A 12,907-nucleotide genomic window follows, 5' to 3' on the forward strand; every position below is an offset into this window, starting at 1 on the left:
CTGGCCTCTATTTCACTGCTCATTTCAATCTCCCCATCTCCTTACCTTCCTGCTGTTATAGTCCCCATTCATCCTGACTTCATCCTTGGAGGTTGAGCAAGTGGTTTCCATTTATTTTTGATAATTACATTTATTAAAATGGAACATTTACAAGGCAGAAACTCCTCTGTCTCTCAGAATGTAACTTTCAAAACACTGTCCTAGGACACCTCCACCCCCATAAGAGGTGGAGACAGACAAAGACAAAGTGACTGTAGAGGACAGCAATTTTATCTAAGTCCACTTCTGTAAAGGTAACCTTTCGAGTCATTGCATCAAGAAGGAGCAACTAAACTCTTGGGGATATCCTGCTTTAACACAGAGCTGACTTAAGTACTAAGGTTGACTAAAGCGGCACCTAGATAGAAGTACAAATGATGCTTTGTCACCCTGTTGAGGTGAATACAGAGTTCATGGGGCTTTGACAATTGTTTATTTGGTTCCCAACCAACTCTTGAGCCATGAGAATCGTTTAGCCAAGTCTATCATCCAAGAAGTGGAAGCTGTAGAAAGATCCAAGAGAAAGATAGCATTTGCTTTTTCCCCACATCAATGCATAACTCTTCTTACATCCAATTCCCCATAAAAATATAAATGTCTTCCTGCTGTATCAAACCGCCTGAGACCCTCTCTGATTCTCACTTCGAATAGGCATTTCATAATTTGGGCTTTTGTGTAAGCTTGAGCAAAGCTTCATTCATTTAACAAGCAGAGTGTGGTGGGGAAAACATGGGATTTTCAGGAAGATGAACTTGAGTTTGAATCTTGCCCATGCTTATTAACCAAGAGACCTTGGGGAAGCTGATTCTATGTCTGTGTTTCAATTATTGCTGCTAAAATCAGAGACTACTTTAAAGGTGTTTATTACATTCAAGAAATAAAATCTCAACCCACATTTCCCTCTGAGGGTTTTAGCCTCAGTTTACCAACCCTCTAGATTAAGCAAATTGTTAAACAAATATGAATTTAACTTACAGTGCTGTTAGTGCTAAAAGTCATAAACATACCTACTTAAATTTTGGTGAGTAAGACTCAGTGAATAGACTTAAAACATGTTCTCAGATCTGTGCTCAGTTAATATGATAATTTAATCTGGTCCAGTACCCCAAGAACATTTCAGATCCATCTTCAAATACAAATGAGAGTTTATAAAAATACTAAGCCCAGTTGGTCCATGGGCTAGGAGTGCCCCACCATTGAAATCAGAGCTCTATTTTCCAAAATCTTGCCAAGTGGAGAAGCAAATCCTGAACACACTAGTTTGGGGCAGCATCAAATCAGAATAACCTGGCTTTAAGGGCGCACATAGGTGTTGAAATAGGATGAACCAGTACTTTCCAGCACCTCCGTTTACCATTAGCCAAATGACTTCAGAAAGTATTATTGACCTCACTGAGTCTCAACAGTAAAAAGAAAGCACCACAGTTCCTTAGGAAGATGACTAGGATGCTGGCCGGTATACTGGAACTGCTCAATGTGGTTTTCGTTTCCAGTAACCTGTCTCCTACATAACACTTACCTCCCTCCAGGGTGAGAGAACATTTGTTTTTAAAAGCTTACCAACCGAAAAGAAAAGTTCTCTCAACACACTAGATTTCTAAAAACTTATATAGCTGGGCTTTTTTCATTATAGAAGCTTTCTTTCTTTCTTTCTATTTTATTTTTTATTTATTTTTGGTACCAGGGATCGAACTTGGGACCTTGTGCTTATGAGGCATGCGGCAGAATGACTGAGCTAAATCCCCAGAGAAGCTTTCTATTTTATGCCTAATAGTTCACTTCACATTTATGTGCAAAAAAAGATATTATAATTATTGATCTACACAGAGAATTGAGTTCCATCAAGAACCTAATCAGTAGAGTTGGGAATTTGAAGGACAGGTTTGGAGAAAAAGGCTAGTGTGAAAACAGGTATTTATTAAGGATTTGGGAAATCTAAGATCAAACTGTCTTTAATATGAAAGAAAACTTCAAATACAAATATTTACTTGTGGCCATTTCTTCCTCTGTTGAATTTATTAACAAACATATGTATACACCTATTTTCTTTGTTAAATTTTGTTGAAAAAGATTTAGGCAGTGTTTACTTATGTGTTTATAGTAAAAGATATCATTTGAATGACAATGATTATATATTATTTTTAATGGGGTTTCTTTCATTCCAAGTGAAGATCACAGAAAATAACATCATTTGGCAGAAAGAAAATTTTCTATGTTAGAAATTATAGGACTGATGCACATATAATTATTGAGAAAAATTAGATGTGTGCCCAGCCACTAAGGCAACTGACCAAGAAAAAAAAAGTTTCAGAAATGCTGAACAGGTGGTAGGATTGTATAGTGAAATTTTTCTTTTTTTCCTCAAAGTTACTTTATTATTTTGATAAATAGTTTTTATGGACTTGTGACTTTTTAAAAGCCAGGGCAATTTGAAGAAAGTGACTTAAACGGAAAAACGAGTCTTATGGCATAATTCCTATATTTTGTTTTTTACAGTGTTCCTTTTTATAACATTGATTTAAGTTTTGGTTTCAAAAATACAAGCTTCACCTTAACTATTTCTTCTGCCCACTTTGACCATAGGGATTGTTGAAGTGTTTATGATAAAATTTGACCTCAATGTAAATTCCATGTCAGTGGATTCCCGAGAATATGATGAGCCTTCAACCTACAGTGATGTCTTCTTGACATTGTCTCAGCTACTGGACTGGAAATCCTACAAGCTCAGAGACCAGCCTCCAGCCAGGGCCTGCACATCACAGACGCTCTGTGGAAGTTTCCTGAAAGCACAAATTCCCCAGTTCTCAGAACCACTCCAAACAGGAGCAATATCAACAAAAGGAAATAAAAGGGCTTATCTTTGTTTGTTTCTGTTTTCCCTGGAGAACAATTATTTTATTTATATATGCCCAGGAAAATGTAATAAGGAAAGTACAGTTTTAGCTCATGTTACAATTTAGTAATGGCACATAGATAAAATAATAACCAGTCCTCCCTTGGTGAATTAACCATCTACTCTTTTCCAGGCTCCTCCAGGGCTAGAGTAAGAGGTAGTAGAGTAGGTTCCATTAGGATAAGAGAGCGAGAGCAGCCTGTATGAACTGCCAGCAGCTGGGGCTTGGTACTGCACAGGGTTCTGTAGCTTCCTTCTTCCCAGCACCTGTGTTTCACAGACTATGGAGCTGAGTGGGTGAACATGGATTGCGTCCTACAGAGTGAGTCTAATTATCCTTGATTGTGCTTACAATGCACAGGTCAACTTCTCTTTTAAGTATTGTCTCAGTGGTTATTATCCTTTTCTATTTTAACATTTAATTCTTTGAAAATGCAATAAAAGGTATCCTCTGCTCACTCCCAAATCCAAGTGTGGAAAGTGCAAAGTTGTACACAGAATTTCAGAGAGCTGAACAACTTCCATTACAAACCCTTACATGTTAAAATCAATCAAAAGTCAGTCGAAGGTAAAACACTGGAAAATAACAATTTGATTCCTGTGCCTACCATCTTTAAGACACTTTAACTGAAAGGGAAATGATATTCCATGACTGGATCTTGTTCTTTCTGGATATGCTCAGGTCAGAAAGGCCAAGAAAAAATTTTTGAAGTTCTCAGGAGAGCAAATGGGGAGGCCTACAGATTAGAATGAGGAGGAGGAAGACAATGCTCGTTCTATATGAAATGAAGACATGAACAATCTTTCATTTTCTTGTCATTTCTTTGTGTGAAGCCCAAATCTATCCAGAAGAGATTAAAACTGAGTTCTATTTTCAACTCAACTCACCCCCTCAGTGAGTCTGCTGAAAGGCAGGGCGAGCAGCAAAAGCTAGCTGAAGTGAGAGTTAAATCTGAGTTCTTCCATAATTCCCTGCAGCTGCGCTACATATAAGATCAAGGAAAACCATGTAATTCTTTCAAATGAAAGGGAAATAAAACTAGAAAGTAGTTCAGATTATGATGTGAGAGTCCTCCAAATTTATGACGAAAAGAAACATATAAAACTTCTTAATCTCTACTTTCCTTTTGTTGAGTTGGTACAAAAAAAAAAAAGACTTCTTAATCTAGCTCCCTTTAATCTGGTGCCTCCTAGTCTCTGAATTCTAGATTTGAGCACCTTTGATTTTTAGATGGTTAAGTCTTTAACCTAGTATGATTGATTATTCCCACATAACTCACCTAGAATATATCTTTGACTTTCTCACACTACTTATGATATTAAATTCCTCCTGTGATCCATAAACCAGGAATGAGGAAATCACTGACCACAGACTTTAGTAGAGTTTTGAAACAATGAAAAATTTATCCACTAAAGAGCCAATGTACGTACTTTCCATGCACTTCCTTTTCCCAATGAGTGAGAAGCAGTTTTGGAAAACACCCCTGGCACCATCACCTGCAAAGCTGGACATGAAATCAGAGTGGGAGGTGGGGGAGGAGGTGGGGGAGGGTAAAAAAATGATGCAATATCATGACACTGTCAAGAGATGTAAAGAGAATGAAGTAGGTATGACAGCCAAGGTAAATGAGGAGATTTACAGCCACATTGCATCTCTGGGTTCAACCTATTTAGACTTTAGCAATGGTTCCTTAAAGTTCTCACTCAATAATAATTGCGTTAATAGGATCTTATTACTAAGCACATTATATGATTTATTTTCTTATAATGTTCAAAACAACCCCATATTTTGATATTGTTTATTCTCTTAGATTTATTCCCAGATGAAAAAAACAAACTCAGAGGGGTTAAGTAACATACAGAGGGTCACCTACCCAGTGGGAGGCAGAGGTAAGATCAGACAAGCAGAGATTCTGATTCCCTCAGAAAATTCTCTTGTGGGTTGATAAGTCTCACAGAATCTGTTTGGAGCATATTTTTCTTCTTTCTTCCTTCTCCTGTCAGAGAGGATTTAGAAGGCTGGGCAAGAGGATTCAGTGAGGGGAGAAGGTTTCAATAACCCAGGGGCAGGACCAGTCCCATCTTCTGTCAAGGCCTGGGGCTATTCATGTGTAAGACAAGGGATCTGCCTACTCTATCTCTTCTGAGTGGTGGTGCTCTGTAAGGCATAGTGTATGTGAGACACATGGAGACCTTTCTCTGGGAGACCTGGCCACCTGCTGTAGGGGAAAAGACATGTACCCAATGCTCAGATTTAGCAAAGCTTTAAGAGAATCCAAACTTGTGCTTTAATAGGACTAGCTAAAACACCATTTACAAAGTTCTCATCCATGTGGGTAGAGGCACACGGGTTTAAGGAGGTGAGAGGCCATGGATGGGGAAAGCAGCTGTCAGATGCTACTGAAAGGAAGGAAATGCTTCCTGTGCTTCACTCTTGCCAGACTCTCCTCTTTCTTGGCTTCCTCATGACTCTCAGACAAGTGACTGTTTACACCCTCTTGTTGTGAAATATGTAATGTGGTTGGAGTTGGGGAAATTATTTAAATTACTAAAAGAGAAAAAGAAAACTCACCTGAGTTGCCCGAAAGCAAAAACAAATTTAGCTGCCATCATTTGAAAATACATGCAAAGAATTCCAGCTTCCCCAGGAGGTTTCCCCCAGTGGTTGTCTACAAGGTAATTTCTGGATTCCACGTGCTTTTCTAGGAGCCTGGAAGTGTTAGTGAATAACAGAATCATAATGCCCACCTTATGGGAGTCTCAGACAGATAAATGATATGAAATTCAAAAGGGTACAGCAGGTAGGGCCAAGGGTGTCAGGTGGGTGTGAGGGTGCGGGTAGAGAATCAGGCAGAGCCCTGCTGGAGAGGTGGACATCAAGTGCAGAGTTGAGTTGTCTAGGAGCTACCCTAGAAGCTCTGTGGAGGCTGTGCCAGGTGATCTGTCTATTTCATGTGTGTTTGAGGAATAGTAAGGAGGCCAGCAGGGCTGGAGCAGGGACAATTACCAGGAAGACAGAGTAAGGGTGGCAGGATCTAACACTCTGCTTGCTAGGGTAAGCAAAGTGCTGGAGGGGCACAAAAGTGAAGTAGGATGACCTGTTATAGAGTATAGTGGAAAGCAAGAACATCTCACAGATATGGTAGCCACTGGTGGTCACCTTCTGTGTAACTGAAGGCAGACCCAGCATGCAATCCTAGGGCACAGGGTATGAGACATGAGAAAGAACAGTCGTGGATGGTGAAGGCTTTATGTGTGAGCAGTTGGAAGATGGCATCTTTATCAACTGCCCAAGAGACAGGACCTCAGCTGACCCTGCTGAGCTCACATTCAGCCCCACTGCTAGGTGGAGCCACATCTGTGGATGGTGCTGCAGACCATCAGTTACAGCCAGGTAAGGCAAGGATGGGGAACTCTTACACCTGCTGTGTTTTGGTCAGAGTTAATTCACTGAGTTCCCACCACACACTTAGGTATTGGTGATGCTATCTCCATTTTGCAACTTAGTGATTCAAATCAGAACCTGGTGTCTTTGATCCCAAAGTCTGGACTCTCTCCCCCACTACAGCAAGAAGGCCAGATGTGCATGGAGTGTGACCAGGTCTTGAAAGCTATAATTCAACAAGATGGTTTTAAGATTAGAAAATAAGATCATTAGAGCATCAGAAAAAGCTTCTGATGGGTCTGAATTTTGCTGCTTGAAAGAGTGAACCATGCCTAGTCACCAGCATCTCCACTGAGTCTGTGGAGTAAGTCTGTGATTTGTAAGTAGTTTGTTAAACATGTGGGATGGGAGTATCTGTCCAAGGCCTTGTGTTCACAAAACCTCAAAACTGGTCTTTGGTGTCATTACTACATAAGGTCACACCTCAAACACAGAGGTACGCTGATAAGCCTGAAAACCCAAGGCTTTTAACATTCAACTCCAAAATTTTATCCCTTTCTGAACACAGTGGGGAGGTATTATGAAGTGTGAATATTTGTAATAATATGAATATATTGCAACATATTTGTTCAATCTAAAAATGTTAGTCTATTAAATTTAGACATTTGTTTTTTAAAATTCTTATAATTCTGCCTTAACATTTCTCCTCCTCCTTCTCTGCTTCAACATATTGGTATTTGATTTTTTTAAAAAGGGAGGAAGAGAAAGAAAGGAAAGGAGTGTCTCAGGTGCACTCTGAAGTTCACAGCAGGGCACCCCTTACCTCCATAAATGCACCAGAGTGAGGTGAGAGGAACTCTGAAAGAAAAAGAACATCTTTTCTTTCCTGTGACAAGTAAGTATTCCAGGGCAGAAGAAGCTACATGCAGGTTCCCTACTGGGAACATTTTTGGGACCTTGCCTTGTGCTAAGGAAATGTGCGACCAGCCTTTATCATACCTAACTGGCCATGGTGAAAGATACCAGAGAGAGCAAGGAATGCTCCTGACAGCCCCACCTTGCGGTCAGAGGTGGCAGCTCTGCACTCCCATCTGCAAAGCGACTGCCAACAAGTAGGGCTGGGACAGTTCCAGGTAGGACGTGTAATGGGGCTGCAAACAAGCATGAGCTCCTTGTTTCTCAGTTTTTCTCCTCTCTCTGGCCTGTTACCAGCTCCCTTGCTAACTTCCTCTGAGTGCCTGTGCGTGAGCTGTGGATTGAGACACTGGAGTTTATCATGTGCTGGATCTACCTCTCCCCAGTTTCGCTGGCATTTACAAAGCCTCTTCAAAACCAGGCCTCTCAGTGGGCCAGAGATTTAGCTCAGGGGTTCTGGCGCCTGCCTCGCAAGCTCAAGGTCCCGGGTTTGATACCCAGTACCAAAAAAATAAATAAATAAATCAAAGACCTTCTACTTCCACTCACCAGGGTAGCATTAAGTGTCTTAGTTCATAAAGGCTGTGAGGCTTGCAGTATGAACCCCACAGCAGGCAAGCAGAAGAGCCTGAAGCTGAGGGCTGCATGAGCCAACATGGGGCAGTCTGTCTGTCTGTTCAGGGTAAATATAGAATATGTAGATGTAGTACAATCATGCATGCAGACTTCCTTTTTAGTTGTAAAATACATACATCATGAAACTACTGATCTTAACCATTTTTAACTGTTTAATAATAGCTGTTCAGTAATAAAGTGCATTCACATTTTTGAGCTTTTATCAACACCTTCCATTTCCCAAACTTTTAGTACCAACTTTTGAATAAAAGCTGTTTTGGTTCCAACTGAAGCCCTGACACTTAGTAGAAAGGATCCATATCTGAGGTACCAGTTTTTCTTTCCCTGGTGATTTTAAAAAAACAGAAAATAGATAGAGTTGTTTTTTAAAAGTTATATTTGTAAATTACTTACTGCAGTATTCACTACACAATCACAGTTATTATTGTCACTCTGATGATTTCCTGGAACTCTTGCCACTTGGTTCCCCCTTGTGAACAATAAAATCCCAAGTTTTCCTAAGATCACTTAACAGAGCTACTTCCCTTGCCCCAAGATCCTTGGTGAACATTTCCTGTTGCCTCATATAGTTCTTAAATATTTTTATTTATTAGTTTGTGGAATTGTGGGTTGTCTCATGTGGCAGGGAAATGGGCCCAGAAAAAAATGTAGCTATGAGAGTCATCAGAGACCCAGTCCCAAGTACTGCTCTGTTCACATCCAGGCTCCACGTTCACCCAGCTGGAGCTTCACCTCTGCTTCACAACTGTTAATACCCAGCACTGTGGTCTATGGTCCCATAAAGCGCTCTCCTGACCTTGTCTAGTTCGGAGCTCTTCCTTCCTAGCTCCACTGTGCTGGACTAAATCTTACCTTTTCTGGCCCAATCTTCAGTGCAGACAGCTGGAACCCCAGCTTTGTCACCTCTACCTGTGCCTAGTATTAGCTCTGTGCATTGCTAATCTGATGCCGTCTTTCCCAGGCTTCACCTTCAGGGCCTGCCTGGTCTGCAAGACACAGTTTACACTTCTCACACATAAGAGTCCATCTCCCTGGGCCCCTTCTGACCTCTCTGGTTCTCTCTTTCTGGCTGCTACTTTCAGTTATGGACTGAGCCCTGCACACTCTGTCTACCCCCCTCTCCCACTTTTCTTCCTCAATAAACTTATGGCACTGTCTGCAAGTCCAGGCAGCATCACCTTCTCAGCCTTGCCCTGCTCCTCCCCAGAGGTCAAGACCCTGACCTGCTCTGTCCTCCCAGCCCAAAGTGACCTCCTCTTCAAGGTGGATCAGAGGCCTGGGAGGCATGAGAAACAGTGGCTGGGCTCTACCCCTGCAGACTGTGTCAGGAACCCAGGGGTGTGGAGCTGCTTTTCTAAAACACACACAAGTGTCACTCTTGATATTTGTCCAGGACAGAGTCTAGGATCAATGCTTGGCCCAGTGTGCTGTGTCAGAAATGATTTTCCTGTGCTTCTCCTTTCTGGACAGAGACCCTGGTATAAGAGGATCTAAACTGACTCTGGGATCCTCATGCAAGGTGAACACATGAATGTTCCCGTCTAGGAGACTCTCAGAGTCCTCTGGCCCAGCTGTCCTAGCTTCCTCCTGGAGGCTCCCTCCATCTCAGATTCCTGGGGTGTGACTCACCCCTGTGCAACAGCACTTGCTGACAAGCCCTGGGAGTCATGGCTGTGGGCCCCTGGACCTTGAGTGGAATTTCCCAAAGACTGGAGAAATCTCCCTTCAAGTCCCCTCTTTTCAATGCATTTCCCATCACAGGTGTCTCAAGAATAAGAATAATAAGGCATTGTTTGCCATGCATATATTCCCAAATGCCTAAACATGCCTTATAATTACTATCAGAAGCCACAGAAAGGTAAAGGAAGCTATATGAAGCTTACCTTAAAATTTTGGTAAATTTTTTTCACATGAAAATTATTTCTGTTTCTGGTAGATTGTAGGATGCAAGAAAGGCAGAAGTCTATGTTAAGGAAAATATGTCATGTTAAGAAAAGCCCCTTTGAACATGACCTAATAAAAGCTTTTTATGGGAAGAATTCTGATCTATCCACTACCCTATTTACCACTTCTGCTTTCATATATAGCATATCCAATCTAATCTACATCTACCAAATTCAGAAAAATGACTGTTCATTCAATTTCCCATTAACATAAAATCAGAAACCAAAATACTGCTTTCCCAAAGTGTTCTAGTTTCATTTTTATACATTATATTTCTAGGTGTTTAAATAGTCTTTTAAAGCATGCTATTAATTTATAGATAATTTCTATTAAAATGCTAATAACTTTTATGGTAGTAGCAAATAAAAGAACTCATGTGGTTCCATGTTTTTGAAGAACTCTATAGAAGACATTTCAATGGCTTTAGGCAATCTTGGACTAGGCAGGCTTAGATGTTAGTTTTTCTTCCCATTGTTAAAAAGATTGAATAAACTCTATGGGAATGAACCTCTTCCTCCAGTACATGTTCCCTCCTAATTTCTTTGGAATTATTGCCTAATCTTTATGAAGTAATCAATCCTGATCACAGTCTTCCTTCATTAACATCATAATCACTAGAACCCAAATGACTTAGAACATAAAGACATGTGCAGGGCTCTAAATTAAAAAACAACACCTCAGTTACACATTTCATGGATGATGGAGTAGTAGGTAATTTGTAGATGTTAAATCAACAGGAAAGAAAAATCGCCAAGAGCAGGTACATTTTCACTAAATTTTATCTCTAAACAATGCTAAGGAAGGGGAGGAAGAGAGACCTTTCCCCTCCTTCCTGAGATAGGAGATTGAGATTTACCTTGAGGGACTCAGGAGGCTATCTAGCTTCTTATTAATCACAAGCAATAATTCAATAACCAATCAATAATATCTCAGTTTGAGCCTGTCTCTGTGGCAGAAAGTAGGCAATCCTAGATCTCAGCCAAAACAAAGATTCTCATCAGTATTACTCAACTGGAACTGGAATTTAGAGAACCTAAAAATCTGTACATAGACAAACACACACACACACAGACACCACAGATATTTGTAGTGATGGTTGGCTGAAATTACAAAATGACAAAAATCATTTGTAGGCAAAGTGACAAAGCCATTTCTTTGAAGTTTTGATGATTTGATCTCACAATAGTAATTTTCCAACATACAGAAGTAATATAAAATGTTGTGAATTTACCTAGAACATTACCGTGGCAGTGCTTTTTCCTTTCATGCTCTATCTGATTAATTTTTCTTTATTTCATTTCCTTCTATCATCCATTGAATTGACTTATTAAATCTGAGCATAGTGTTAGGTAAAATGAATTTTTTTCAATTTACTAATGTCTTCCACTGAAATTTCTTAATAAAAATCTAAGTATTTGAAAATTTTGTCATAACAATATTCCTTTACACATAAAATTTACATTCAGAATGTACAAATTATTAGTTCAGCCTGGAAATTATAATATAGGTTATTTTCCCTTGTTACAGAGAAACTATCAAAACTCTGATGTCCAAACTGTAGAGAGTGGAGAATGTTCATACTCTGATTTATTTATTTCCAAAATGATTAAAGACATGTTCAGTCTTCAGGTTTATATTGCAGAACAGAAAAAAAAAAAAAAGCCCTATAAATGCTGGCACACTTGAGAGAGCAAAGATCCCTGTAGTGTTATGGTCACCATGCAGCTCCTACCTGGATTTTACTTTTCCCTAATGCTTCCCTCTCCTTGTCAGTTATTAATCCAAATGGTGTTGACATGCAAACAGCCTATAATTAGTGCTTGAGGGGAAAGAATTGCTTCATTTGAGATCATGAATCACAGCTTTAATGAAATACAAAGGCAATATAGAGTGACACATGAGGAAATTGAAATAGGAAAGTTTGTAGGTGTTAGCTGCGTTTTTCCATGCACCTAAGCACCAAATTGGGGAACCCTGATTCTTGTGGTTACAGGGTTCTGCACTGAAGGGTACAAGAACCACAAGATCAATAGGGGCATCATCCCAGAGCATCAATTTTCAGGCTATGAAGTGAAGTAAAATCTTACTTTTATGGTACATTAAAATAAAAAAGGTAAAATTATGAAGTAGAAAATATTGCTTGAATATTTAATTTAAAATAGGTATTTTGAAAGGGGTTTCACACTTGTGGGGGCCTCCAGCTCTCCCCTGTGCCAGTAGAAGCACCAGGGTTATAAGGGGAGATGACTGCCACCTCCCATGAATCCTGCTCACTCCATCAGCTCCACTGTAATCAGCACTGTGTTGTCATCTTGTATGTGTTCATTTTGTCTCCTTTTAGATTATGCATTCTGTGAAGACAGAGGCTGGGTCATTTCAATCTTCCATATCCAATTCTATGCTCTACCTCTAGAGTCTAGAACCTTCATTTTCTCTTCTCTTTCCCCCTTTTGCAAAACCTCCCTTTTGATTTGCCTTTTTAAAAAAATAACATAAACGTTTTTTAATGTTAAAGTGTTCTTTTTCCATGATACAAAAATATGTGTTTCAACAGGGAACAAGCACTAAACTAAAGGGAATTGTAAGCATCATGAGTAGGCAGAAATTATTTTTGTCATGGGCATTCCCAGTTCTTCTAAAGATGAAGAATAACCACATAAAATGACTACATATGGATTACATATCCCAATGACTTATGAGCCCAGCTACAGAATGGCCCTAGGTTACATGAGTCAGATGTAACCTTTTTCACTTTTTTAGTGGAAAAAAAATGATTTTCCAAGTCCAAAAAAGAGCTGTCTGTACCTTATGATATTAAACACTATAGAATTCATTGGGGTTTATTACATGGATTTAAATCTATGATAAATAAAGTTATATCATCTGAAATACAAAGAAAAATATTTGATTCTGATGGGTTTTGCTTTCCTCATCTATTAAACAAAAAGCTAATGGCAGAGGGTTTTGAACAAAGCATTTTCTATGCCCTAGCAACTATCTTAGTACTGTTCATGTATTCAGTCATTCAATTGTCACAACCATCCTATGAATTCAGTAGATTATTATCCTCATTTGAGATGAGCACCCTGAGGCAA

Source organism: Heterocephalus glaber, unplaced genomic scaffold (genome assembly GCF_053883595.1).
Source record: "Heterocephalus glaber isolate CG9 unplaced genomic scaffold, H.glaber_assembly_v1.0 deba00001504, whole genome shotgun sequence".
Classification (NCBI taxonomy): Eukaryota; Metazoa; Chordata; class Mammalia; order Rodentia; family Bathyergidae; genus Heterocephalus; species Heterocephalus glaber.